Source organism: Nerophis lumbriciformis, linkage group LG10 (genome assembly GCF_033978685.3).
Source record: "Nerophis lumbriciformis linkage group LG10, RoL_Nlum_v2.1, whole genome shotgun sequence".
NCBI classification, from domain to species: Eukaryota; Metazoa; Chordata; class Actinopteri; order Syngnathiformes; family Syngnathidae; genus Nerophis; species Nerophis lumbriciformis.
The window spans coordinates 17,692,980-17,717,814 of NC_084557.2; the positions used below are offsets into that span (position 1 = coordinate 17,692,980).

The 24,835-nt window shown below is 40.6% G+C and overlaps 1 protein-coding gene across 3 annotated transcripts in view; it reads left to right on the forward strand.

Annotated features, from left to right (window-relative positions):
• tspan9a (tetraspanin 9a) overlaps window positions 1-24,835 on the forward strand; it is a 636,097-nt gene that overhangs the window by 322,837 nt on the left and 288,425 nt on the right. Inside the window, exon 4 of one of the 3 annotated variants that reach the window (XM_061970155.2) lies at window positions 18,126-18,218. The exons of the other annotated variants lie outside the window; for them this stretch is intronic. The gene's annotated coding sequence lies outside the window, so the exon portion shown is untranslated. The remainder of the gene's footprint in view (window positions 1-18,125; window positions 18,219-24,835) is intronic. 3 annotated transcript variants of the gene reach the window in all.

Consider the following 24,835-nt stretch of genomic DNA (forward strand, 5'->3'; position numbering starts at 1 on the left):
CTCCGGTTGTTATGAAGCTGGCTGTGGCGCGTTCTTTCTGTGTCACTTCCTGTGTGGGCGTGGTCTTTCTGGCGTCACTTCCTCTCCGAACTCAGTTTGTAAACGATCAATGGGTCCATACAAAGCTAGGTGCCGGAGATTCAAGAAATATACGACGGACTTACCCGTGTAAAAATTTGTCCGAGGAGGGCGACCTTAAACGCTGGTTTAGTGTGGCTGAAACGGGGCTTAGGCTAAATAATTATTCGTTTAAGGGGTTAAACGACTTAGTGTAGACTTGGACTTAGTACCAGTTGTCACTTGTGACAGTTTGGTGTTTCACAGTCAAATGCCAGAAGCTGTATTGGCCGCTTTTTTTTGTCTTAAAGTGACACACACACTTCAAAGGACACGGTATCACGCCTTGTGTTTCATAAGGCATTGATGCTTCAGTATCGTTTGAGCCATCACTAATGCAAATTATTATATGAAATTAAATGGATCAACGGCATTCATCTTCTTCTATTCACTTCAGACTTGCAGCTGTGTGGAAATATGTTGGGGTATTTTTGTTGTTTACACAAAACATGTCCAGCATCTCTTGTTCCTAACCACGGCATTGTATTGTCGTTGTTTGTTTTTTTTAGACAGGAGTTATCACCAAGTAGCTGAGTTTCTTAAATTGCAGTGGGCATTTGTTTAGATGAAAATAAAAAGGTGTTCAGACAGGATTTAGGCGTGCCCTACACGGGTGATTTCCCGTGGCGTTAGGCTTTATCTGTTGCTTTATCAGCAGTTATGGATTGCAGAGTTTGGCCCACAAACAATGGCATGGCAGATGCCTCCTCAAAGTAGGGTGGTAATCCTCAGCAGAGCCGGTTCTGGAATAGAAAACAGCATTTTGCCACAGTTTGGTACCACCGACTCATCTCTTCCTTTCTTCCTCGATCTTCACACGACCTTTTTGACTGCTCAGTTGACCGGGCTTTGAGGATGGCCGTGACAGCGGGGCTGCTTGTGAATTACCATAACCATATTGACAGTGCCTGTGCCAATGACTACAACCAATGTGCCCAATTCAAACACAAATTCACCCTCACACACAGGCTATTAAGGGCATACCAGATTGTGGCGAGGTGAACCCCAGCTGGTACATTTGGAGATTAACTCCTTTTAGCCTTATTTTGTACTCTGAAGCTTCCTTTCGTGTTTGTTGTTGTTGTTATTGTCCCATGGTAAAAGACACTCTCCATGGTTTAAATACTTGATTAAATGAAATGAAAAGCTCTATGTCATAGATAGATCGATCGATCAGCCATCATATTATATTTTCTCAAGTGACAATACCATTAAACCTGGATATGACTTTAAGTTGAGTAGTATGTGTATGGAAATGAGTAGAGCTTTATTCCATCTTTCCAAGCATCCATGTAGCATGGTATGCATGGTCCAGTCGTGGGGCAGCAGCCTCCCCGGCTTCTTTGCCCAGCTTCTTCTGCCGAAAGAACCCAAGGCGTTACCAGGCCAGTTTAGAGACATGAGGCCTGATTTACTAAAGGTTTGCGTGTATTAAAACACGTGCAAACTTGATCTATTAAAGGGGAACATTATCACAATTTCAGAAGGGTTAAAACCATTAAAAATCAGTTCCCAGTGGCTTATTTTGTTTTTCGAAGTTTTATTCAAAATTTTACCCATCACGCAATATCCCTAAAAAAAGCTTCAAAGTGCCTGATTTTAACCATCGTTATATACACCCGTCCATTTTCCTGTGTCGTCACACAGTGATGCCAACACAAACAAACATGGCGCATAGAACAGCAAGCTATAGCGACATTAGCTCGGATTCAGACTCGGATTTCAACGGCTTAAGCGATTCAACAGATTACGCATGTATTGAAACGGATGGTTGTAGTGTGGAGGCAGGTAGCGAAAACGAAATAGAAGAAGAAACTGAAGCTATTGAGCCATATCGGTTTGAACCGTATGCAAGCGAAACCGACGAAAACGACACGACAGCCAGCGACACGGGAGAAAGCGAGGACGAATTTGGCGATCGCCTTCTAACGAACGATTGGTATGTGTTTGTTTGGCATTAAAGGAAACTAACAACTATGAACTAGGTTTACAGCATATGAAATACATTTGGCAACAACATGCACTTTGAGAGTGCAGACAGCCCAATTTTCATCAATTAATATATTCTGTAGACATACCCTCATCCGCGCTCTTTTCCTGAAAGCTGATCTGTCCAGTTTTGGAGTTGATGTCAGCAGGCCAGGGAAGCTAGGGTCGATATTCTTCTCTTGAACATCTTCGGTGGCATAAGGGACGGTTTGAGCCAAGACATTCAGGGGGTTTAGCTCCCTCGTCTGCGGGAACAAACTGCCGCCATTGCTTGCCGTGCTACCGAGGACCTTTGTCCCTGAATTGCTCACACACTCCGGCAGATTCAATGGGGGTCTGGCGGCAGATTTCTTTGACTTTATCGTTGGAAATGCATCTGCTTTGAGTGTCGCAGGATATCCACACATTCTTGCCATCTCTGTCGTAGCATAGCTTTTGTCGGTAAAGTGTGCGGAACAAACGTCCAATTTCTTGCCACTTTCGCATCTTTGGGCCACTGGTGCAACTTGAATCCGTCCCTGTTCGTGTTGTTACACCCTCCGACAACACACCGACGAGGCATGATGTCTCCAAGGTACAGAAAACAGTGGAAAAAAACGGAAAATAACAGAGCTGATTTGACTCGGTGTTTGAGAAAATGGCGGATTGACGTTATCGCTCCGAGAGCGAATAATAGAAAGGCGTTTAATTCGCCAAAATTCACCCATTTAGAGTTCGGAAATCGCTTAAAAAAATATATGGTCTTTTTTCTGCAACATCAAGGTATATATTGACGCTTACATAGGCCTGGTGATAATGTTCCCCTTTAAGCTTGTGCGTGTATGTCTTCAAGAATATGCAGAATATATGCTGATTATCAGAATAGTGAGATGAAAAGATGAATATAGAATCATTTAGCACTCGCAATTTGATTTCTCAAGACTGAAACTTGTATAGACCGTGCCTCAATATAGCCCAGACAAGGTTAAAGTTAATATTAAAGTACCACTGATAGTCACACACACACAAGGTGCGGTGAAATTACATTTGACCCATCTCCTTGTTCCACCCCCTTGGAGGTGAGGGGAGCAGTGAGCAGCAGGGGTCGCCACACTCGGGAATCATTTTGGTGATTTAACCCCCAATCCCAACCCTTGATGCTGAGTGCCAAGCAGGGAGGTAATGGGTCCCATTTTTACAGTCTTTGGTATGACACGGCCGGGGTTTGAACTCACGACCTACCAATCTCAGGGCGGACACTCTTGGGGCATATTATATATGTGTGCTGCATGTTCAACAACCTGACGAAACACCACAAGTTGGACCATTTAATGCCATAAATGTGGAGGAAAATGAGAATATCCATGGTGACAGGTGGTATACACGCAAAAAACTTCATTTAAATATGAAAGTGTGCACCACTTTTGCACTTGTTACCAATTGTACAAGCAGTCTTAGTAGATCACCTGCAGCCTGTCCTTTAATATGATGCACAAATTAGTCTCTTAGTCTCTCCAACGTGTCCTGGGTCTTTTCCGAGCCTGGAGACTTCTGTTGGTTGGAGAAATACTGTAATACCTATCTTCTACAACCGATCGCCGGAGTCCTTGTTTTTGACTGTTCCCTTATCTTGGACTCGTTTATGAGTGTTGAGCCCATTGGAAGAGGAAACCGTGTTGCCTCTTCGGACTGTTACCGTTAGTCAGGCTCTTGCCATCGAGCCCCATCCCCAGGTCTGTCTCCAGAGGGGGATTCTGGTAACCTGTGCCTGGGCAATGAATCTTACAAATCTTGTCATTAATCATTTAGGTCTTTTTAACTACCCGTTGTCTAGTCCCTCCCTTACGACATGTTTGGCTTGGCTTACCCTATTAGGGGCATAACCGTCCCTGACAACTTTGGTTCTGGGATCATGGCGACACACAAACTCCACCACTATGATAAGGTGCTGGTAGCTTTACTCTCCTCTAAAAAATGTCCTCACATTAAATAGCTGAGCACATATCACAACCATTTTCAAAGATATATCTTATTTAGTCTGAGCACCGTTGTTATCTAAACTGCCTTCATCCTGTTGGACATGTCATTCCAATTGCCCCACAAGTGCTCTGGTCTGAAGACATACTGTACCACTCCATCACGTTCAGTTTCAACAAGGCACTTGTCAGCTTGGAGGTGCGTTTCAGATTATCATGCTGCAAAACTGCCATGCAGTTCATTCTGCAGTAAGCTAGATTTGTAGCAACAGCTGCCCTGGGGTAGAATGACGGGGACGGGGCTGCCAATATGTACCTAAAGCCTCTCCAACCACCACCGAATATCCATTCACATTCATACACCAGCGTGAGTGAAGTGTCTTGCCGGAGTACACAATGGCGGTTCTGGGATTGTGAAAGACAGCCGATCTACCATTTGAGCCCCACCGCCTCACCACCACCACCACCACCATGCTTGTCTGTAGGCAGGACAAAATGATCTTGGTGCTCACCTGCATTGACAAAATATTTAGACAAGATGTGTGCTGTCATTTTCAGTGCTTCCTACATTTAGACTGTGAAACAATATGTACGCCAGGTGTGCTCATTACGTCGATCGCGAGCTACCGGCCAACCGCGTAGAGTGCGTCAGTCGATTGCCAGCCGATATTAAAAACATCGTCAGAAAAATCACTTGATCTTGTGAGATGACACTGGTTATAGTGAGTTCAGTGTTAAGAAAAATACGACCGACAGGAAGGCCAGAAACACGTTTTATTTCAACAGACTCTCGCGCCGAACCCGCTGTCAAAACCCTGAAGAGTTACAGTTCCTGTCTTCACAATAAAAGCGCTGCTCTATCCTGCCTGCGCTAACAAAATAAGAGTCTCAGAGAGCTAGCGCACACAAACTAGCAAGCTACGGTGTTTGCCGTCAATGTATTTCTTTTAAAGTGTTTAAAAACGAGTACGGAAGCTGCACAAATAAGATGCCAAAAACCGACCATTTTCATGTGGTATTAGACAGAATTCCACAATGTAAAATAAAACAATTTGGAAGTCATCAGCAGTACTGTGAATCATGTCTGATTCTAACCAATGCAAGTCACCAGATTCAGGTAAAACACCAACTTATATACCGTATTTTCCGGACAATAGGGCACACGGATTATAAGGCGCACTGCCGATAAATGGTCTATTTTCGATCTGTTTTTCATATATAAGGCGCACCAGAATTATAGGGCGCAACAAAGGAGTAATATTATTTAAATTTAAATTTAAAACACTTGCTTGTGGTCTACATAACATGTAATGGTGGTTCTTTGGTCAAAATGTTGCATAGATTATGTTTTACAGATCATCTTCAAGCCGCTTCGGCAGCATCTTCTCCCCGTCATCTTTGTTGTAGCGGTGTAGCGTGCAAGGACGGGTGTGGAAGAAGTGTCAAAAGATGGCGCTAACTGTTTTAATGACATTCAGACTTCACTTTAATCAATAACGGAGCAGCATCTCCTCATCCGGGAACAACAACATTGACGGAAATGTGTCCCGTGAAAAAACGGAAATTTAATAACTAAAGTTCCTTGGGTGAATAATGTAAACTCACTATACCGGTATGTTTTAGCACTTTCATGGCGAGTTTACTGACAGATATAAGTAAGAACTTTACAGTACTTTATATTATAAATGGCAACAGCGGAGAATGAATGTCACATAACAAGAAGATAAAGGAAAATAATCAACTTATCGACTACAGCAGGGGTCGGGAACCTTTTTGGCTGAGAGAGCCATGAAAGCCAAATATCTTAAAATGTATTTCCGTGAGAGCCATATAATATTTTATAACACTGAATACAACTAAATGCGTGCATTTTTAAGTAAAACCAACATTTTAATGTATAATAAGTCTCTTATTCTTTTTAATAACATTGTTATTCTGAAGCTAACCAATAATAAATAAAATACTTCTTACCATTAATGCGACTTTTTAAACAGGTGCGGTAGAAAAACGGAGGGATGAATTAAAATGCCTGAGAATGTTTTATATTTTGAACGTTATTTTTAACACTGTGATTAACAGCGGAATTATTCATTACTTATCGTGTTAAGCAATGTCAGCTAATATTTATCTGAGAGCCAGATGCAGTCATCAAAAGAGCTACAGGTTCCCTGCCCCTGGACTACGGTGTCGGTATGGACTACAAAGGCGGATGCGCGCAATTTTTCAGGACTTATGCACATCCCAAATACAGATCAGCAGGTACCAGAAGGTAAGAAAAGTTGCTTTTGCATAATATTGTGAAACAAAACGCCAGATAATATGTCTTACCTTATACACACAACATAATAATACTCGTATGTTGAAGCACAGTACAATCCATCAAGCGGTGCGACTTCATAGCTTACCAAAGTCGTACTAAAACATTTTGATAGATTTTTGAGCGCTGTGTGTAATGTTCTATATTTTCAATGGAACATATAAAATGTTGGTGTTGTTTACTTGTCATATTTCAGTCTACACATATCTCTTATGTGTGACTGCCATCATAGTGCAGTCTACACGTATCTCTTATGTTCTGCCATCTACTGGTCACACTTATCATTTCACCATGTACCAAAAAAAAATAACTTCGAATAATTCCGTACATTAGGTGCACTGTCGAGTTTTGAGAAAAAAATATATATATTTTAAGTGCGCCTTATAGTCCGGAAAATACGGTGCTTGTCTTCATGAAAGAAAGGAATCTATATGCGTTAAACATGCTTGTATTTTTATTAAACACCTTTAACATGTTAACAAAAAATGTCTGTTTCATAAATAAATAAAAGCAGCTCGCCTGTTGAAAAAGTGTGGGCACCCCTGATGTACACTGACTACTCTAAAGTGAACCCAAGTTTCATTAATGTGATCTTCCACTTTTTCAACTGCTGTTGCACCGAGAGGACATTTTTACCTCCAAGCACTCCGGTGTGCCCTATAACCCATTTCCCTTCCGCACAGGAGGACATTTAAGCATGTGTCGCATTGCTTATGAGGCGCCACGTGGACACATCGCCCCCTGAGGGCTTTAGGGATCCAGGGCAAAACAGAATCCTACCGACGTATATTCTCGTACCTCCGCAGCCATAAATAGTTTTAATGTTACACTCGCATCAGGGGCTGCTTTGGAAATGTGAGCTCCGAGTGGCATCGCTTCCGTTGCGGCTGCCATTCTATCCATATGACATGGACTTCAAGCGATCTTTCACTTCCTCGTGTACATAAAAACTCATCACTCGCTTCTCCTTTCCCTCTTAGACCCTTGGAGCCGGTAACTCAAGTTGTATTGCGGAAGAAGCGCATCTTTTTTAAAAACGGCAGGGGTTATATTCCTATAAGGTTTACGCCTTCTCTGCAAGTGTCTAACTTTAGTGTCAACTCATCCACGTCAGCGGAAAAACTATCATATACATGCACTTCGGCGATTAATCCAGCAAATGCTGCATCAAAACTTTACCTTTTTTGCAGGAAGAAAATGTAACCGATGGAAACAGTCATGACAAAAATTTAAAAAAATATATAAAGAAGACAGGAAAAAGTAGCTATGTAATAATAAATCAGCTCAAGGCAACCCAAATACAATACCTACATTTTAAAACGACTTTGCATATTTTTATTTTTATTTCACACTAAAACAATGATTTCTACTTTTTATTTTATTTTTTAATTGTTTTTAATTTTTAATTTTTTTTATTATTTTATTTTTTATTTTTGTCCTGTCCAGTTTCTCAGGCAAATCATATTGTTCATGTAGATGGCTGTACAGATTTACTTTACAAAAGAGAAGTGTTGGATACTTTTCTTGTTGCCTTATTTGTATTTGACTTTATTAAATGTATTTATATTATCATTTGGTGCAGCAGGGCTAGAGCAGGAGGGGATAGAAAGAGAAAAAAAGGAAGACAGAGGGGGAAATTGTGGGGACAAGAGGGGGATTAGACAGAGAGACAACAACAACAGCAAACACAATAATAATAACAACAACATTTGAGCAACATCAGCAAATAGGATATGCACAAATATGATGGTAAACGTGATAGCAAAGAAGCAGTTAGTGAAATAAATAATAATACAGAAATGACAATGAGCATTATTACACTACAAATGGAGCAAAACAAATACCAATAGAAATAGCGCTATTCATAATGAACAATACCAATAATTTACCTCTGTTATCAACAATACAGTTGTTCAAATACAACAATACATATATTGTATTGTCTACTTTATTTTCGAACATTTGCATATGTAAAAAAATTCAGCTTGAAGTAGGTTTTTACCCCCATTGATTCTGGTCAAAAATTAGGACAACCCTACAAATAGCTTGGAGACAGTTGTATTGCCCATTAAAGGCCTACTGAAATGCGATTTTCTTATTTAAACGGGGATAGCAGGTCCATTCTTTGTGTCATACTTGATCATTTTGCTATATTGCCATATTTTTGCTGAAAGGATTTAGTAGAGAACATCGACGATAAAGTTCGCAACTTTTGGTCGCTGATAAAAAAGCCTTGCCTGTACCGGAAGTAGCAGACGAGTAGCGTGACGTCACAGGTTGTGGAGCTCCTCACATCTGCACATTGTTTACAATCATGGCCACCAGCAGCGAGAGCGATTCGGACTGAGAAAGCGACGATTTCCCCATTAATTTGAGCGAGGATGAAAGATTTGTGGATGAGGAAAGTGAGAGTGAAGAACTAGAGGGCAGTGGGAGCGATTCAGATAGGGAAGATGCTGTGAGAGGCGGGTGGGACCTGATATTCAGCTGGGAATGACTAAAACAGTAAATAAACACAAGACATATATATACTCTATTAGCCACAACACAACCAGGCTCATATTTAATATGCCACAAATTAATCCCGCATAACAAACACCTCCCCCCTCCCGTCCATATAACCCGCCAATACAACTCAAACACATGCACAACACACTCAATCCCACAGCCCAAAATACCGTTCACCTCCCCAAAGTTCATACAGCACATATATTTCCTCAAAGTTACGTACGTGACATGCACATAGCGGCACGCACGTACGGGCAAGCGATCAAATGTTTGGAAGCCGCAGCTGCATGCGTACTCACGGTACCGTGTCTGTGTATTCAACTCAAAGTCCTCCTGGTAAGAGTCTCTGTTGTCCCAGTTCTCCACAGGCCAATGGTAAAGCTTGACTGTCATCTTCCGGGAATGTAAACAATGAAACACCGGCTGTGTTATCCGGCACACCAGTCAAGGGGTGCATTCTACGGCGGGGGTGCGTTATCCAGCACAACCTGCCGCAATACACCGCTTCCCACCTACAGCTTTCTTCTTTGCTGTCTCCATACTTCATTGAACAAATTGCAAAAGATTCACCAACACAGATGTCCAGAATACTGTGGAATTTTGCGATGAAAACAGACGACTTAATAGCTGGCCACCATGCTGTCCCAAAATGTCCTCCACAATCCGTGACGTCACGCGCTGACGTCATCATACCGAGACTTTTTCAGCAGGATATTTCGCGCAAAATTTAAAACTGCACTTTAGTAAGCTAACCCGGTTGTATTTGCATGTGTTGCAATGTTAAGATTTCATCATTGATATATAAACTATCAGACTGCGTGGTCGGTAGTAGTGGGTTTCAGTAGGCCTTTAAGTAACATCAAGATCAATTGTGCCTTAAGGCTCATGCACTCAAGTATTTTTTTTATTTTTTTTTATAATTCACTATATGGAATGACAGCGGCATACAATTGTATTGTAAGGTTTTGTACAGAATGTTTGTAAAGCAACTTGCAGTGTTATAAAACAGCCTTGCAGTTATTCACCATACCTGAGAGCTTCATAAAGTTGAAGGATGCAATGTTTTCAAGTGTTAAAAGCTAGATATGTTTCCATTATATTATCTTTATGGCTCATTTTAATCATTGTTTTTTATAGTTGAAATAGATATCGGATGACCCTCACCTACATTAAACACATTTCCTTGGAGTCAAGATAAAATCTGTGTAAATGTTTCACCACGGTTGCAATTTTAAGAGGGTCTACTACGGAAAACTGACTTTTCTTACCTGTTGGTGCCTGTTTTCTGTGTTTGGGATCAGCATAAGTCCTGTGCACTGTTGAAATATATATATTGAAGACGAACATCACCACTTTTGTTTTTCAGACAATCGGAAAATAAACTTAATATAGCATATATGGATAAAAAGGGCAGATATACAAATATATGTCAATAATCGGCCCGGCCGATGATTGGTCGACCCCTAATATGTTTATGTACCGTATTTTTCGGAGTATAAGTCGCACCAGAGTATAAGTCGCACTTGCCGAAAATGCATAATAAAGAAGGAAAAAAACATATATAAGTCGCCGGCCAAACTATGAAAAAAACTGCGACTTATAGTCTGAAAAATACGGTAGTAAGCTGTTTGAATGAAAACATTACCTTAGCTCCCTGTAAGTACATTAATGTTACACAGACAACTGATTTTACTCAAAATAAACTGATAAACTGGGTGTGGTCGTCAACACTGCCTACTAGTAATGTATATAATTTTTCTGCCGCGGTTTATCCAACTTTGTTTGGTCCTTGTCGACAGATCAGATAAAATGTAGTGGACAAAGACACACTGAAGTATTTATTTAATACACATCTGAGCAGGCTGACAGGCGAGAGACAAGATGGCTCGGTAGGCTCCAGCCTCCAGTCAACAGTTTCAGCACAAGAGTGCAGAAAAGAGAGGAAGGGGCTTGCAGAGAGCATGCACGAGAATGCCCACATAAGTGTGTCAGTCAAAATCTGACATCACAAATTGTCCACTGTTAAAAAATAAAAAAAAAAACTGCAAAATACAACATTTTAAGAAATGCAAATCTACTTTGACTAAAAATGTGGCAAGACTATGAATAAATAAGGCCTAACTTTAAATGGTGATTTTTGTTCTGACTTCAAAATGAAATCTGGATTGATACATTATAACAGTGTTTTTCAACCTTTTTTGAGCCATGGCACATTTTTTGCAATGAAAAAATCCCGAGGCACACCACAAGCAGAAAAGATAAAAAAAATGAAACTCAGCAGCCGATATTGACAGTAAAAAGTTGTACTCGCAATTGTCACTATAGCTCTTGTCTCAAAGTAGGTGTACTGTCACAACCTGTCACAACCTGGCTTATGTTGAGTTTTTTGTTGTTTTCCTGTGTGCAGTGTTTTAGTTCTTTTCTTGCGCTCCTATTTTGTTGTTGATTGCCATGTCATATACTTTGTGGACGCCGTCTGCTGCTCCACACACTGTAAGTCTTTGCTGTCATCCAGCATTCTGTTTTTGTTTACTTTGCAGCCAGTTCAGTTTTAGTTTCGTTTTGCATAGCCATCCCTAAGCTTCAATGGCTTTTCTTAGCGGCATTTGCCGTTTCTTTATTTTTGGTTTAAGCATTAGATACCTTTTTAACTGCACGCTGCCTCCCGCTGTCGTCTGCATATTGTGATCACGACAAACCATGTTCCCGGCATCCACAAAGCAATGAGCTACCTGCCGCCACCTACTGATATGGAAGAGTATTACACGGTTACTCTGCCGAGCTCTAGACAGTACAGACACTCAACAAGGGCACATTTGCGGATAATAATTACTGGTTTGCAAAAAATATTTTTAACCCAATTAGGTGAAATGACATAATCTCCCAAGGCACACCAGACAGTATTGAAAAACACTGCATTATAAGACGTGTATCTGTATTGCAGCAGTGACAAAAGAACATCAGCATACTATTCCAAGGTGACTATGTCAACTTCTGCCAGAAAATTGATAGCCAAATCCGAATCGAGAGTCTCACTCTTGCAATTACCAGTGAACTGAATGAGTTTTTTTTATAGCGCCGCTTCTACATTTTAATTTATTTTTTTACACGGTTGCCCCACGCAGCTTAGGACCCTTAACTATTCTACTCCTTTGATCAGCATCTGACCACTGTGTCACTCTTGATTTATCCATGAGCCTATTCTGGTACCCATGTATGGTTCAGGAAGATACGTCACCAGCTTTTGACCTCTTTGCAACACTGGGTATTGGCCCAGATTTACTGATGTACTGCGCTGCATGACAATGGCATTGGACTGGTCGGCTCTAAATGCTAATGTAGTACAGTGGCACCTCGATTCATTTATAGAAAAGTCCGTACATCAAAGCAAATGTTTGCATAAGAAATAATGTCAACATGAATAATGAGTTCCAGCCTCAACAAAAGTCCAGATTTTAGTCACGGTTTGTACACTTTGAACACAATAAAACATGCTTTACAGTAGTGTGTGTCAAACAAACATAACAAGGCGGGAATGGATCAACTTTGTATTTAATAACAAAGCAACAATAACTTGCTGAACCGTCCTCTTTATATCCAGCCGTCTACATCTACCCTGACAATACCCCTGAAGTGCACTCACAGTTAGCAATCACAAAACTCCTTACCTTTAACAGCCAGGTCATTAAAATGATTAGGGATAAATAGATCAAATCCACTTTACCTTGTCGATTAATGTTCTTAGTGTGTCGCAGAAGGCAGTGTCGACAACGCTGTGGATCTTTCCTGAATGTTTCAAACCACACACCGCTTGGCCTTTGTTTATTTTGGATTCACATTGAGCTGACAAAACTAACCATAGGTTTTAAAGGCCTACTGAAACCCACTACTACCGACCACGCAGTCTGATAGTTTATATATCAATGATGAAATCTTAACATTGCAACACATGCCAATACGGCCGGGTTAACTTATAAAGTGCAATTTTAAATTTCCTGCGGAACTTCCGGTTGAAAACGTCTAGGTATGATGACGTATGCGCGTGACGTTGATGGTTGAAACGGAAGTATTGGGACGCCATTGTATCCGATACAAAAAGCTCAGTTTTCATCGCAAAATTCCACAGTATTCTGGACATCTTTGTTGGTGAATCTTTTGCAATTTGTTTAATGAACAATGGAGACTGCAAAGAAGAAAGCTGTAGATGTGATTGGTTTTATTAGCGTCTGGCTACAGCAACACAACCAGAAGGACTTTGACTTGGATAGCAGACGCGCTATCCGACGCTAGCCGCCGACCGCATCGATGATCGGGTGAAGTCCTTCGTCGCTCCGTCGATCGCTGGAACGCAGGTGAGCTTCGGTGTTGATGAGCAGATGAGGGTTGGCATAGGTGGAGAGCTAATGTTTTTATCATAGCTCTGTCGAGGTCCATAGCTAAGTTAGATTCAATGGCGTCGTTAGCAACAGCATTGTTAAGCTTCGCCAGGCTGGAAAGCATTAACTGTGTAGTTACAGGTCCATGGTTTAATAGAATTGTTGATTTTCTGTCTATCCTTCCAGTCAGGGGTTTATTTCTTTTGTTTCTATCTGCAGTTAAGCCCGATGCTATCACGTTAGCTCTGTAGCTAAAGTGCTTCACCGATGTATTGTCGTGGAGATAAAAGTCACTGTGAATGTCCATTTCACGTTCTCGACTCTCATTTTCAAGAGGATATAGTATCCGAGGTGGTTTAAAATACAAATCCGTGATCCACAATAGAAAAAGGAGAGAGTGTGGAATCCAATGAGCCCTTGTACCTAAGTTACGGTCAGAGTGAAAAAAGATGCGTCCTGCACTGCACTCTAATACTTCACTCTCACGTTCCTCATCCACGAATATTTCATCCTCGCTCAAATTAATGGGGTAATCGTCGCTTTCTCAGTCCCAATCGCTCTCACTGCTGGTGTAAACAATGGGGAAATGTGAGGAGACTTTCAACTTGTGACGTCACGCTACTTCCGGTCCAGGCAAGGCTTTTTTTTAATCAGCGACCAAAAGTTGCGAACTTTATCGTCGTTGTTCTATACTAATTCCTTTCAGCAAAAATTCGCAATATCGCGAAATGATCAAGTATGACACATAGAATGGATCTGCTATCCCCGTTTAAATAAATAAAAAAATCATTTCAGTGGGCCTTTAAAAGGCTAGAAAACACGTAAAAAGCACACAAAGTAGTTAACAGTGGCTAAGCTGACTGAATGAGCAATCGGTCCAGCCACAATGGCTGTGCTGCCGGTCACAAAATGGCTTGTACACGTAGACAAAGTTCATACAACAAAGCGTACTTTTTTTCGGTCTTGGTTTGTAAATGGAAAAGTCCATACAACGGATTTCAATAATGATAAAAAAAAAATCTTAATTATTATTTTGGCCATAATTGGCAGCCCTATGTATAAGAATACATCTCATACATGAACACTTTTTTTATTCATATGTACAAAAAAGTGCAGTTACGTCTTATGGCCAGCAGGTGCCACCTTTCAAAGTTCTTACATCGTTTTTGTTTTATTTTTGAGTCACGCATGTCCATAAAGTGCTATCTTGCACAATTTAGTTGTTTTTTTTGCTGTACCATAATGTTGTCTCAGTAAACACACGTTCCTTGTACTATTCCTGGGATATCTTACTTTGTGTCCCACAAGTCCTGCCTGCTGGAAATAGGTTTCAGCCAGAGGATTCTCAGCTTCGGCGCTTTTTGTGTTTGCAGTTAGTTGAGTCAGGCAATTATCATGATGGACCCGAATACTGCTAATGGGGCCACATTAGCGACTTCGGGAGCTGTTGTGACCCATCAGCAATCATTTCCTAAATGTGTGACCAGAAGGGCTTTTAGCACTCTGAACCATTACGCTTTACTAACAGCACCAAATATGTACTTTTTGAATTAAATATGCTTACGTCTTGCCAATGGTCAGTGAAATGAAGGAATTTGAGATATTTTGTTAACTTTCAAAATTAAGACACAACTTACAGAGTACTGTATGTTCTGCAGGATATCTACTAACAAATCTCCTGTTTGAAATCAATAATATTTGCTACAGTATATTTGGAAAATGCCAACCTTAAAGGCCTACTGAAATGCGATTTTCTTATTTAAACGGGGATAGCAGGTCCATTTTATGTGTCATACTTGATCATTTCGCGATATTGCCATATTTTTGCTGAAAGGATTTAGTAGAGAACATCGACGATAAAGTTCGCAACTTTTGGTTGCTGATAAAAAAGCCTTGCCTGTACCGGAAGTAGGAGACGATATGCGCGTGACGTCACCGGTTGTGGAGCTCCTCACATCTGCACATTGTTTACAATCATGGCCACCAGCAGCGAGAGCAATTCGGACTGAGAAAGCGACGATTTCCCCATTAATTTGAGCGAGGATGAACGATTTGTGGATGAGGAAAGTGAGAGTGAAGGACTAGAGGGCAGTGGGAGCGATTCAGATAGGGAAGATGCTGTGAGAGGCGGGCGGGACCTGATATTCAGCTGGGAATGACTAAAACAGTAAATAAACACAAGACATATATATATATACTCTATTAGCCACAACACAACCAGGCTTATATTTAATATGCCACAAATTAATCCCGCATAACAAACACCTCCCCCCTCCCGTCCATATAACCCGCCAATACAACTCAAACACCTGCACAACACACTCAATCCCACAGCCCAAAGTACCGTTTACCTCCCCAAAGTTCATACAGCACATATATTTCCCCAAAGTCCCCAAAGTTACGTACATGACATGCACATTGCGGCACGCACGTACGGGCAAGCGATCAAATGTTTGGAAGCCGCAGCTGCATGCGTACTCACGGTACCACGTCTGCGCATCCAACTCAAAGTCCTCCTGGTAAGAGTCTCTGTTGTCCCAGTTCTCCACAGGCCAATGGTAAAGCTTGACTGTCATCTTTCGGGAATGTAAACAATGAAACACCGGCTGTGTTATCCGGCACAACAGTCAGGGGGTGCATTCTACGGCGGGGGTGCGTTATCCGGCACAACACCTGCCGCAATACACCGCTTCCCACCTACAGCTTTCTTCTTTGCTGTCTCCATTGTTCATTGAACAAGTTGCAAAAGATTCACCAACACAGATGTCCAGAATACTGTGGGATTTTGCGATGAAAACAGACGACTTAATAGCTGGCCACCATGCTGTCCCAAAATGTCCTCTACAATCCGTGACGTCACGCGCAGGCGTCATCATACCGAGACGTTTTCAGCAGGATATTTCGTGCGAAATTTAAAATTGCACTTTAGTAAGCTAACCCAGCCGTATTGGCATGTGTTGCAATGTTAAGATTTCATCATTGATATATCAACTATCAGACTGCGTGGTCGGTAGTAGTGGGTTTTTCAGTAGTCCTTTAATTTGTTGCTCTCAATGTAAGCACTTAGACTGTTACCTGGACTTTTCTATTTCCATTACAGGTGAATTACTTAATTCATTAGGGCAGAATCAAACTCACTCTTCAGCAAGGAATGTAGCTATTGGCTGGAAGTCGCTAGATAACGTCATTGTCTCAATTGCATAATTGATTGTAATGGACATTGTGTGAGAGAGGAATAACACTAAGAGAGATGTTAAAAAAATTAAAAAGTATGATTAGAACTGCAAACAAACTTTCTATTGTTGATTCTTAAGTTGTCTGCTTTAAATAAATATAAAGAAAAGTAGTTTTGCATTGTTAAATGTTAGATCACACGGGTCAAACTCATGAGCCAGGGGCCAGATATGGCCTACCAATTTATTTAACGTGGTAGGTTGGAAATAATGTGCGTCAATACGGCTTATTCTGATTAATGTACTGCATACAATTGTACATCTTCCGGACGTAGATATCATCGGTTCATACAACAAGATATTCCAAGCTTTTTTTTGTTATCAAAAATAAATATACTTAATACTTAAATATCTGCTAATATTCATATACAGTACAGGCCAAACGTTTGGACACACCTTCTCCTCATTCAATGTGTTTTCTTTATTTCCATGACTATTTACATTGTAGATTGTCACTGAAGGCATCAAAACTATGAATGAACACATGTGGAGTTATGTACTTAACAAAACAATGGTGAAATAACTGAAAACATGTTTGAGATCGGTAGGTCGTGAGTTCAAACCCCGGCCGAGTCATACCAACGACTATAAAAAATGGGACCCATTACCTCCCTGCTTAGCACTCAGCATCAAGTGTTGGAATTGTGAGTTAAATCTCCAAAATGATTACCAAGCGCGGCCACCACTGCTGCTCACTGCTCCCCTCACCTCCCAGAGGGTGGAAAAAGGGGATGGGGCAAATGCAGAGGGTAATTTTGCCACACCTAGTGTGTGTGTGTGTGTGTGTGTGTGTGTGTGTGTGTGTGTGTGTGTGTGTGTGTGTGTGTGTGTGTGTGGTACTTTACTTTACTTTACTTATATTCTAGTTTCTTCAAAATAGCCACCTTTTGCTCTGATTACTGTTTTGCACATTCTTGGGATTCTCTCAATGAGCTTCAAGCACACCTGTGAAGTGAAAACCATTCCAGGTTGACTGCCTCTGGAAGCTCATCGAGAGAATGCCAAGAGTGTGCATAAAAAGTAATCAGAGCAAAGGGTGGCTATTTTGAAATAACTACAATATAAAACATGTTTTAAATCAATGTCAATCAATCAATGTTTATTTATACAGCCCTAAATCACAAGTGTCTCAAAGGGCTGCACAAGTCACAACGACATCATCGGTTCAAAGCCCACATAAGGGCAAGGAAAGACTCACAACCAAGTGGAATGTTGATTTCAGTTATTTCACCTTTTTGTGTTAAGTACATAACTCCACATGTGCTCATTCATAGTTTTGATGCCTTCAGTGACAATCTACAATGTAAATAGTTGTGAAAATAAAGGAAATGCATTGAATGAGAAGGTGTGTCCAAACCTTTGGCCTGTACCGGTACTGTATATGCCACAGGTGTCAAACTCAAGGCCCGGGGGCCAGATCTGGCCCGCCACATCATGTGGCCCACGAAAGCCTGGGAAAAATGTGTCTTATTAAATACTTTTTTTTTTTTACTAAATGCAAACAGTTATTTCCATTTTGACAGGAACAAATGTGTATCTTCTACACGTTATTATCTAACCCTGCCAAATATTACATTATTATATAGTCCATCCATCCATCCATCCATTTTCTTCCGCTTGTCCCTTTCAGGGTCGCCTGGGTGCTGGAGCCTATCTCAGCTGCATTCAGGCGAAAGGCGGGGCACACCCTGGACAAGTCGCCTATTGTGTATTACAAACATATGTGAGTAAAGATAACATTACATGAAAAAATCTGATAATCAATTTCATTGGCAATAATGTAATAATATGAGGTGATTACTGGTACACATTTAAATCAATGCTGTCCAATGATATATATATATTTTTTAAAATCAGATTACCGTATTTTTCGGAGTATAAGTCACACCTGCCGAAAATGCATAATAAAGAAGGAAAAAAAACACATATAAGTCGCACCGGAGCCCGGCCAAACTATGAAAAAAACTGTGACTTATAGTCCGAAAAATACGGTAATTAGAATTTTGATTAATCAAAGGTGCCTGCATGCGTAATTTTAATGAATTAAAAAAAAACTTTTACTGCGATGTGGCCCTCAATGAGAACAAGTTTGACACCCATGGTATATGCACATAAGAGGCCCTTTGATGGCAGCCATAGTTGCAATGTATTGTCTTTTAGTAGTAAGTAAACAAACAAAGGCTCCTAATTAGTCTGCTGACATATGCAGTAACATATTGTGTCATTTATCATTCTATTATTTTGTCAAAATTATTAAGGACAAGTGGTAGAAAATTAATTATTAATCTACTTGTTCATTTACTGTTAATATCTGCTTACTTTCTCTTTTAACATGTTCTATCTACACTTCTGTTAAAATGTAATAATCACTTATTATTCTGTTGTTTGATACTTAACATTAGTTTTGGATGATACCACACATTTTCAGAGTCAGTGTAGTACCGAATATGATTTGTTAGTATTGTGGTGCTATACTAATACTGGTATACCGTACAACCCTACGTCAGACAAAATTGTCAAAGGAAATGTCTGTTAACTTATTGCATTAACTTTGATAGCCCAAGTTCTACCATCCTCATTTTTGTTAGTATGATAACTATACCGTAGTTACTACTCAGTGGCCCAGTGGTTAGAGTGTCCGCCCTGAGATCGGTAGGTTGTGAGTTCAAACCCCGGCCGAGTCATACCAAAGACTATAAAAATGGGACCCAATACCTCCCTGCTTGGCACTCAGCATCAAGGGTTGGAATTGGGGGTTAAATCACCAAAAATGATTCCCGGGCGCGGCCACCGCTGCTGCCCACTGCTCCCCTCACCTCCCAGGGGGTGATCAAGGGTGATGGGTCAAATGCAGAGAATAATTTCGCCACACCTAGTGTGTGTGTGACAATCATTGGTACTTGAACTTTTAACTTTTTTTATGATGCACACATATTGACATATATATATATTTAGTGTGTAACACGTGTCTGTGTATCTCATACATAAATCATTTATGTTCCTTCAGTTGGCTGGAAACATCAAGAAACAGCAAAAACCAAATATCCATTTGTCATTTGCAAGTGCATTCTGATCTCCATGGAATCCGTGTTAGATTTCCCAGCATGCCGCTGTCATCTTTACATCTCCCTCCTGTGCCACCTCTACCGCGGGGAAAAAGAAATGACACACAATCAAACTTGGCTTATTTTGTAGAACTTCTCGACCCCATACTTTGCTATTGACTTGTGAAAATTACTGGATATGAAGAACACTGTCCGACCAGCCTCATCCCTCAGGGTAAATATTTGTCTTTCTGTTTTGAATATACAAGAACAACTACACAGTGTGTTGTTAGGTTGAGTAACTACCGTATTTGCCCGACTAAGGCGCACTTAAAGTCTTTTTTTTTCTTCTCAAAACTCGACAGTGCGCCTTGTAACCCGGTGTGCGTAATGTACGGAATAATTCTGGTTTTGCTTACCGACCTCGAAAAAATTTTGTACATGGTGTAATGAAGTGTGATATGATAAGTAGAGATGTCCGATAATATCGGCCTGCCGATATTATCGGCCGATAAATGCTTTAAAATGTAATATCGGAAATTATCGGTTTTTATTATCAGTATCGTTTTATTTATTTTTTTTTAATTTTTTTTTTAATTAAATCAACATAAAAAACACAAGATACATTTACAATTAGTGCACCAACCCAAAAAACCTCCCTCCCCCATTTACACTCATTCACACTCATTCACATAAAAGGGTTGTTTCTTTCTGTTATTAATATTCTGGTTCCTACATTATACATATATATATAATATATAATATTAATATAATATAATATATAATATAATATATATCAATACAGTCTGCAAGGGATACAGTACGTAAGCACACATGATTGTGCGTGCTGCTGGTCCACTAATAGTACTAACCTTTAACAGTTAATTTTACTCAATTTCATTAATTACTAGTTTCTATGTAACTGTTTTTATATTGTTTTACTTTCTTTTTTATTCAAGAAAATGTTTTTAATTTATTTATCTTATTTTATTTCATTAATATTTTAAAAACGGACCTTATTTTCACCATACCTGGTCGTCCAAATTAGGAATAATAATGTGTTAATTCCACAACTGTATATAGCAGTATCGGCTGATATCGGTATCGGTTGATATCAGTATCGGTAATTAAAGAGTTGGACAATATCGGAATATTGGATATCGGCAAAAAGCCATTATCGGACATCCCTAATGATAAGAGATACGTGTAGACTGCAATATGATGGCAATATGACTCAAGTAAACAACACCAACATTGTATATGTTCCATTGAAAATATAGAACATTACACACGGCACTCAAAAATCTATCAAAATGTTTTAGTACAACTTTGGTAAGCTATGAAGCCGCACCGCTTGATGGATTGTAATGTGCTTTAATATGCAAGTATTATTATGGTGTGTGTATAAGGTAAGACATATTATCTGACGTTTTGTTTCGCTATATTATGCAAAAGCAACTTTTCTTACCTTCTGGTACCTGCTGATCTATATTTCGGATCTGCATAAATCCTGAAAAATCGTGCGTGTCCGCCTTTGTAGTCGGTACCGACGACGTAGTTGATAAGCTTTTTTTTCTTTTCTCTATCTTCTTGTTATGGGACATTCATCCTTTGCTGTTGCGATTTCTAATATAAAGTAGTGTAAAGTTCTTACTTATATCTGTCAGTAAACTCACCATGAAAGCGCTAAAACATACCCGTGTAGTGAGTATACATTATTTACCGAAGGAACTTTAGTTATTAGAGAGTTTTATTAGACGGTTTTTCACGGGACACATTTCCGGCGTTGTTGTTGCACTAGATGAGGAGATGCTGCTCCGTTATTGATTTAAGTAAGGTCTGAATTGTTACGTGGACAGCACAGACAACAGGGACGTTGTTTAACTCTATGTTTATTTATATATATACATAATATATATAAATAATAAATTAAGTATGTAAATAATACAAACTATGTGTGTGGTGTGCGACTATGTGTGAAAATTAACATTAGTGTGTTGCCAGAAGTGTTGAGTGAGAGGCGGAAGTCCAAGAGGGGCAAGGCTTGCTCGGAGGTCCGTGAGAAAATGCAGGAAGTCGGGGGCAATAGCGAAGCGTCAAAGTCTGTGTCCAGGCGGGAGGTCGAGATCCAAAAGGGGCAGCTGAAGAACCAGAGGGGAACACAGGGAGATGAGACACACCGCTCGAAATGCGGGAACAGAGGAAGGCTGCTGGATCGACAAAGAAACACGAGACAAATGAACACGACGGGAACAAAAAGAGAGAGCATAGAGCTTGAATGACGGCTTACTGTACGGGAACAGATCTCTACGTTCTGGCTCAGGATAGCAGGTTGTGCTGGCTTAAGAAGGCAGGTCTTCTCATAAGCGACAGGTGTGTTGATTGTTGATTGAGGATTGAATGCAGTCGTTTGCTGCAGCCGTCTTGTAGGTGCGCCCAGCGCAGCGCACCGATTAATGCGTACTGGTTTGCGCCCGGGCCGTGACATGAATGTCATTAAAACAGTTAGCTCCATCTTTTGACACTTCTTCCACCCCCGTCCTTGCACGCTACACCGCTACAACAAAGATAACGGGGAGAAGACGCTGCCGAAGGTGAGCCACATAAATAAGACCGCCCACAAATCGGCGCATCTGGAAGCGACTGTCAGAAAGCGGCTTGAAGATGATCTCTAAAACATAATCTATGCAACATTTTGACCAAGGAACCACCATTACATGTTATGTAGACCACAAGGATGTGTTTTCAATTTAGAAAAAAATAATAATATTATGACTCCTTTAATGCGCCCTATAATCCAGTGCACCTTTTTTCTGTCTTGCCTATTGGTGAGGGCAGTCGCATTTTTCTCCGCTCCCTCCTTCCCTGCTTGCTTTCTTCGTGTCCTTGTCCTGTCTGAACTTTTTTGAAGCCTCTTTCTTTGCGCTGTCCTCAAATCTAAACATCAAACATGGATATGATCAGCTGGACTCTCGACGCAATTGACAAAGTCTTTTCGACAAGGAAAAGAGGTTCCGGGAAGCCTGGCTGCCCTGATGGAACCATTGCTGCGGGGTACATAAGAGACTCCTGGGATAAATGGAGAATCATGTGCCTCTCAGTCCTTTCCATCGAGGGCGTGGAAGACATCTACCTATTTGGAACCGTGATTGCGGGCCACCTGCTGATTGGGCTGGGCATTGCTCTGGTGTATCGTCAAATTCGGAAGGCGACGGCAGCCACTCAAGGAGCCCAACGGCTGTTCATCGCAATGGAAGGATTGGGTCGGGCTGTGGGAACATAGACTGTGGCGATTTCTGATTTGAATCGCAAAATGGATCTCATTTTGAAGAAGCTTGCTGAGAAGGAAGAATTAAATTGAATTTGAGATAGCCAGCACAGACACAGAGCAGGAATGTCATTGTTTTGACTGCTCGAAGAAAACAACATCTTAATCTACGATTTGACTCCCTGGAATGGCCTTGACGCTATCAGGAATAGGCTGTTCTGAAAAAACTACCCCGAGGACTCCTCAACGATGGACGCTTTTGACCTTCCTTTTTTTCAATAACACCTGGTGTCGAACTTTGAGATCGGCCCCAGTCCACAAAAACATTTCAACATCTCACCCACGTTAATTGGGCATACATGCACGCACCCGCCCCTCCCCCAATCAACGCCTTCACCACTGCTTAATTCCTCTTTGGGGTTGTGGACGGCTGAGTAGCGCTTTATAGCGGCAGCCGGCCTCCTGTTGCGTGTTGTTGTGATTACATGTATCATGTTTATGTGTGCTATGCTATGTGAGGTTTTTTCCTTTGACTCAGTCTGGACCCCTCCCGAGGGTCCAGCCTTAGACTGATACTTTTTTTTACTCTTCCCCCTTTCCCAATGTCACCTTTTTCCCACCTTTTTTAAGGAGCGCCGTAAGTGGCTGATCCGTTGGCGGTCCCGTCTTGTCCCCCTGTAACGTATGTCTGCTCTTAGTGGGACTGTGCCGAAAATGAAATTTCAGTTCTTATGTGTCTTGTACATGTTAAAGAATGGACAATAATAAAGCATCTTGAATCTTGAATCTTGACCTTATATATGAAAAAAGATCAAAAATAGACCATTCATCTGCAGTGCACCTTATAATCCGGTGCGCCCTATGGTCCGGAAAATAAGGTAGTTTGTGCAGCACTTCCTTCAATGGCATTGTTTGCTCCTTCACTGCGCTTCTTTCTAGAGTGAACACATGTTGTCGGCGGTGTCAGCAAGCTGCCTGTCGGGTCCAAAGGCAAGCAGTAGTCGCGTGTGAGAAAACGCTTTGTAGTTTTAATCCCTTCCTTACATCGCCCTTGATCATACCTTCATCTCAGGATCACATACGCTTACAAGTCCTCTGTATGTCTGCAGCTCTGATATGGTTTCAGAATGACCCTGTAAAGCGATACAGCACTAATTCCTTTTGTAATCCGAGCCATGACCACGCGAGAAGCCGCTAATTATCACAAGAGAGGACATCAGTTACATTCCTCCACACTGTGACACATTTATTGTCATTTCAAAAGAGACATCCCTTTTTTTGTTTTTTTTAATCGATGTGTCATCATTTGACATGTTGACAGGGTGGATGTTTTTATTTTTGGAGGTTGTCTTGTTATGAGATGCTGGAGCCGTCTGTGCGGCGCGTAGTTTAGTTCCACATCTAAAAGTGCTTTTGAATTCAACTTTGCTGTTTAGGTCGAGTTGCTGACCTTGAAACCGTGTCTGTGATTGTCACCATTCAGTTCCAGTCAGTAAATCACAGACATTTAGTGTCAGGATATAAAAAAGACCTCAATTGTACTGACATGTTCCCCTATTTGGCTGATTCATTCAGCTAAAATTATTTTGTTTTTGTTCCTTTTTTTAATTTATTAATCAATCCAACAAAATAATACCCAATAATACCATAATAATACAATTCCAATTCCAAAACCAAACCCGGCCCAGCAACATTCAAAATAGCAATAAACAGAGCAATTGAGAGGACACACAAACATGACACAAAACAATAGTAGTCAAAAATGAATAATATCAACAACAGCATCAATATTAATAAGAATTCCAACATAGCAGTGATTAGAAATCCCTCATTGACATTATCATCACAGCCATTTATAAAAAAAATAAAATAAACTGATTTAAAAAAAAAAAGAACAATAGTGTCACAGTGGCTTACACATCTCAAACATATTGTGTCCAAATTTTTTTTTTTGGTTCCTGATAATTGAACAATTAATTGCCTCAAAATTAATGTCTTTTAAGTCACAGAACACTGAATTCAGCACCA